This window comes from Psammomys obesus, unplaced genomic scaffold (genome assembly GCF_907164565.1).
Source record: "Psammomys obesus unplaced genomic scaffold, mPsaObe1.curated_primary_1811, whole genome shotgun sequence".
Lineage (NCBI taxonomy): Eukaryota > Metazoa > Chordata > Mammalia > Rodentia > Muridae > Psammomys > Psammomys obesus.
The window spans coordinates 1,225,552-1,231,295 of record NW_026591598.1 but is presented as its reverse complement, the minus strand read 5'-3'; the positions used below and the strand labels follow the sequence as shown (position 1 = coordinate 1,231,295).

Below are 5,744 nucleotides of genomic sequence, written 5' to 3'. Positions count from 1 at the left end.
ACACACACACACACACACACACACACACACACACACACACACACACAAACGAAAACCATGGAGAAACATCTCGCTGTGGAAGCTGTGGTATGTCACAGCGTGTCCCACAGTGTGTCCCTTTGTTGACACATCTTTACTTGAAAATATTCATTGCAGTGCGTCCTTGGTCAGGTTCGAGGTCTCCGGCCTCTGTGACACCATCGATATTGGCTCCTCGCTGCAGCTCCTCCCAGTTACCCTGTTGTTGCCCTGCGTGTGTCATGGCGATCCTGCAGCTTTGGATCATCAGGGTCGACAGAATCATGTGTCCCAACAGTCCACAGATGATGTTGATTTTGGGGTGGGCCAGCTCAGAGCCCTGGATCTGAGAGTGGGTGGTAGCTGACCTAGTCAGAGTGCTGGCTCTCCCTTATCCACACCACCAGGGCGAGCTCTCCAGCACTGCTCAGCTAGGCCACCCAATGCCACCACTGGCAAGAAGCAGGGTCAGCTATCCTGCTCTTGTGCCCTCTGGGCTGGCTCACCTGTACCCATGCTTCCAGGGCTAGGTTCACTGTGCTGCCCAGTGCCCAGTCAAGGTTTTGGTTTCCCAACTGCTTCATCCTCTCATACCCTTGGAGCTGACTGGCCATCAGGGCCAGCTCCACTGTATTGCCCAGGTGAGGTACAGGGCTCTCTCTCCCGAGTGCTACAGCCAGTGAGGGGCAGGGATAGCTCTCCTACTCTCATGCCCTCTGAGCCAACTCTCCTGACCGCCACAGGCGGTAAAGTGGGAGGGTATCACTCCCACATTCATACCGCCTCACAGCAGACAAGGGGCAAGTGGTGGGGCCAGTTCTTCCTTGCTCTTGTCCTCAGGGTTCGCTCACTAGTGCTCTCTTGACTAGGGCCAGCCCTGTTGTGCTGCTCAGGTGAGGTGCAGGGCCTGCTCTCCTGAGTGCTGCAGTGGGTGAGGGGGAGGGTCAGCTACCTATTCTCATGACCCTGGGGCCTGCTCTCCTGACTGTGGTAAATGGCGAGGGGCAAGGAAGGGGAGGCCATCAGCCTTGCACCCTGGCCGCCTCATGGCAGATAAGTGGCGGGGCCAGCTCTCCAGCGCCCTCGCCCTTGGGGCTGGCTCACTTACACCCCCTCCACCAGGGTCGGCTCTGCTGTGCTGTCTAGACAAGGTACAGGGCCTGCTCTCCAGAGTGCTGCTGTAGGTGAGAGCTTGCATCCGCAGCCAAGGAGGCGCAGAGCCAGTCCTACACAGTCCCTGGACAGCCATGCTTCCCCTGGCTGCTGCCTCAACCAGGAACATCCCATGTGCTTTATCAGTAATATAAGCCACAGACATCCACACCAACCTCTGTTGCTATATAGCCATGGACCCGGTTATGGCCCTTACTGGCAACTCAGGCTGGGACTTCAGCACCCCCCCCAGGTGGCAGGGCTGGCTGCTCACAACAGGCTTCTCCTGTGTACCCTTCTACCCTCGACTCTCCAGTTGCATCTCTCTTCACGATGCTCAAGCTGCTCCCCTTCTCTTTCTCTCCCATCTGCTTACCCTTCATTTGCACATCGTGCTGGCTCCAGCTGCAGGCTGGCCCCACAGGTGGTGGGCCCCTGGGTGATAACCCTCAGTCTGCATTGAGAGGCAGCAAGCAGGTATCTACAGCTCAAGCGGGTATCTACAGCTTGCCTGCGCCATGCCCTGGAGGGCGGGTCTGTAGGTGTCATGGCAGAACCCAGGCTTCTGTCTTCCTCTTCCTGCGCCATGCTGCCTGGATTTGATTTGGTCTGATCTGATTTTTATGTGTCCTAGGCACAAAACAGTTTTGGCCCCCATGCCGGGCACCAGGCTAGGATGAACAGAGGGCTGCCATCTGCTCTTCCCGTGGCCGATATAAGAACACCACCAACAAGGTGTCTCTTTGCCCATTGTCAGGGGGTAAATCTTTTTTTTTTTTTTAAGTCAACTGTATTTTCTATTTTACCAGGAAGCAGTGGAAAAAGTAAAACTTCAAAGCTTACTAAAATAACGTTAAAAACAGTAAGTACTTTGAGATGGACTTAGCAAAAACACGTGCGATCTCTGCGCAGAAAATTAGAAACACTGCTGAAATGGAGAAGACATAAAGCAACCAGAAGACCACCCTCGGGAGCCGGGAGAGTCACTATCGCTAAGGTGTCCGCCCTGCCTAGATAGAGCTGCAGACTCCGCAGTCTGCAGGAATCTGTGACCCAGCAGCCCTTGCTGTTGTTATTGCTGCTGCTGCTAAAATGACAGACTCATTCTAAAATCATACAAACATGCGAAGGAATCAGGTAAAATTATGAAAATGGTAAGGCTAAAGGCCCCACACCACCCCATCCAGAGATGGCTTTTCAAAAGTTATTGTTTCATTTGAAGGGAGAGAGCAGTGGTGAACACCCGCTTACCAACCTCACATCTCCTAATGCCGTGAGTTGACTAGCTGTGTGTCCTGAAAACCGCCTCGTGCTCTGCAAAGATCAGGGACTCTGTGGCTCACTCTCACCGTCAGCAAGGCTGTGCCCAGGCACGTGCACACCTCTGGACCCCGTGCCTGAGGCTGCTGAGGCAGGAGGACCACCTGAAACTGTGAATTTGAGATCAGCCTGGGCAACTTGTTGAGATGCCATCACAAAAGCAAAACACAAGCGTCTGCAAATGAATAATATGTGATTTCATAGCAACCATGAAGTTCCGTAGCCCTATCGGCTGAACTGATGACAATGACATCATACATGAAATCACACGGACAGACCTATAACAAGCACATAAAGCTCACATTTCTGGAGTTGAATTAAGAAAGCCACAGAGATAAGGTTTTATTCCTCCCCACCCCCACCCCATCATAATTTAAAACCATAAAGTAGGTGTAGAGACCAGTTGGGATGTTATAGGCATGGACCAGCTAAGAGGTGGCAGGGACCTCAGACCCAGGGACAGTGGTGGAGGTGGAGAAGATAGGAGGATTTTTTAAAAAAATAATTTAGAAGTAGAAGTGGTGAGCTTTGCTGATGGTTCAAAGTGAGGCGTGAGAGAAAGAGGAACCAAATGTTATTTTGGCTTGGGTGATCAGGGAATGAAGGTATGAACTACTGAGAGAAGAGAGCCGGCTCAGGAAAGGGCTCGGGTGAGAAGAGGAGACCCATAAGGCCGTACAAGAAGCCTCCTGATAGGCAAGTGAACGGGATGGATCTGGATTGTAGGAAGAGATGGGGCTGGAGGCTCAGATTTTGAAGTCAGTGTGCAGATAATATCGAAAGACTGGATGAGACTAGAGAGGAGAGGACCAAGAAGGGATCTTGGGCCACTCTCACTTTGGGAAGGGAGGAAAGCAGTAGAGTTCAGCACAGGACCTGGGAAGGATGGGTTAAGATATAATCCTAAGGGTAAGGTATAGGGAAAGCCGCAAGGATGCGGGGGTAGGGAGGAGAGATAGGGCATGCAGGAGAGAAGCTGGCCCCCACTGTCTCAGAGGACTTACTCTCACCGCCCCAGGTCAGCACTCTAAAGGGAGTGTTACCATTCCTCGTCCATGCATAAGAAAACCGAGGCTATATGAGTGAGTATATACCGTGTGTGTCTTTCTGCTTCTGGGACAGCTCATTCAGGATGATCCTTTCCAGGTCCCACCATTTACCTGCAAATTTCATGATTTCCTTATTTTTCATTGCTGAGTAATATTCCATTGTATAGATGTACCACAATTTCTGCATCCATTCTTCAGTTGAGGGGCATCTGGGCTGTTTACAGCTTCTGGTGATTACAAATAAAGCTGCTACAAACATGGTTGAACAAATGTCCTTATTGTGTACTTGAGCCTCTTTTGGATATATGCCTAGGAGTGGTATGGCTGGGTCTTGAGGAAGCGCTATTCCTAGTTGTCTGAGAAAGCGCCAGATTGATTTCCAGAGTGATTGTACAAGTTTACATTCCCACCAGCAGTGGAGGAAGGTTCCCCTTTCTCCACAACCTCTCCAGCATGTGTTGTCACTTGAGTTTTTCATCTTGGCCATTCTGATGGGTGTAAGGTGAAATCTCAGGGTCGTTTTGATTTGCATTTCCCTAATGGCTAATGACATTGAACATTTCTTTAAGTGTTTCTCTGCCATTCGATATTCTTCTACAGAGAATTTTCTGTTTAGCTCTGTTCCCCATTTTTTAAGTGGATTACTTGGTTTGCTGCTTTTCAGCTTCTTTAGTTCTTTATATATACTGGATATTAACCCTCTGTCAGATAAAGGGTTGGTGAAGATTCTTTCCCAATCTGTAGGCAGTCGTTTTGTTTTGACATGTAATATAGGATAAACCTACTAAAATCTGTACCTTTAAAGAAACTAATCAAGAGAGAGGACCCTGACTAAAATGCTTAATTCCCATATCGAAAAGCAAAGAGGATGGACATCAGAAGAAGAAGAAAACAGGAAACAACCTAGGAATCTGCCACAGAGGGCCTCTGAAAGGCTCTGCCCTGCAGACTTTGTCTGCCCTGCAGACAAAGCAGATGCTGAGACTTATGGCCAACTATTGGGCAGAGTGCATGGAATCTTATGTAAGAAGTGGGAAATAGTAAGATCTGGAGAGGACAGGAACTCCACAAGGAGAACAACAGAACCAGAAAATTTGAACACAGGGGTCTTCCCAGAGACTCATACTCCAACCAAGTACCATGCATGGAGATAACCTAAAACAAACTCTGCACAGATGTAGCCCATGGCAGTTTAGTGTCCAAGTGGGTTCCATAGTAAAGGGAAGAGGGACTGCCTCTGACATAATCTGATTGGTCTGCTCTTTGATCATCTCCCCCTGAGGGGGGGAGCAGCCTTACCAGGCCACAGAAGATGACAATGCAGCCACTCCTGATGAGATCGGATAGACTAAGATCAGAAGGAAGGAGAGGAGGACCTCCCCTATCAGTAGACTTAGGGAGGGGCATGCATGAAGAAGGGGGAGGGAGGGTAGAGTTGGGAGGGAAGGAAGGAGGGGCTTATGGGGTGATACAAAGTGAATAAAGTGTAATTAATAAAAGTTAAAAAGAGAGAGAGAGAGAAAAAGAAAAAAAAAGAAAACCGAGGCTTAGACTGGTCATACAGCCCAAAGGGGAGCCCAGAGCAGCAGCGAGACTTGTCTCTAGTGCCTTCCACCACTACCCTGTCCATGTCTCCAGCAGAGGGCACAGGATTTGAGGAAGCCACTTAAGAGTTTCCCATCTGTAAAACGTTCACCTTTCAGGCTTATGAGGATAAAATGGGATAATCCGTGTTAAGCACCTGGCAGCGCTTAGCTGGGCAGGCCCTCGAGGGGAACAATGGCCGAGTCTGCGTGTGCAATGCGTGGTTCAGTCTCCCAGACAAGGAGACCCGTGCCGGGAGAGTGTGGCTGTGACCCAAGAGGCAGGCTTCCTGGAGGAAGCATAGTGGGAATCAGTGCATTTGGACTTGGTGGTTTTCACAGTTCATGGAGCCAAATGAGGGAAAGGGCCTGCAATGGGTTTTGCCTAAAGCACACAGTGTTTAATGTAAAGGGTTCCATTTACCTGGAGATTGTCTTTCCTGTGTTGTTGGCATCAAAGCATCTTTTCCAGAAAGTGGCTGTGGGTGGAGGAGGGTTTCTGTGTGGTAAACACCCTTACCAACAAAAGGGGAATTTGTCTACTTGGCTGTCAGCATCCAAACTTTTCCTTGAAGTTTTTAAGCAGTTCATGAACTTCAGAGCTGAGAACCACTGGCAGCGG

At 49.8% G+C, this 5,744-nt stretch overlaps 1 non-coding gene across 1 annotated transcript; it reads right to left on the bottom strand.

Annotated features, from left to right (window-relative positions):
• Positions 1–1,791: 1,791 nt before the first annotated feature.
• LOC129680039 (small nucleolar RNA SNORA48) lies at positions 1,792–1,932 on the bottom strand. The gene has a single exon (XR_008720634.1). It is a non-coding gene; the product is annotated as a small nucleolar RNA SNORA48 (small nucleolar RNA).
• Positions 1,933–5,744: the final 3,812 nt, after the last annotated feature.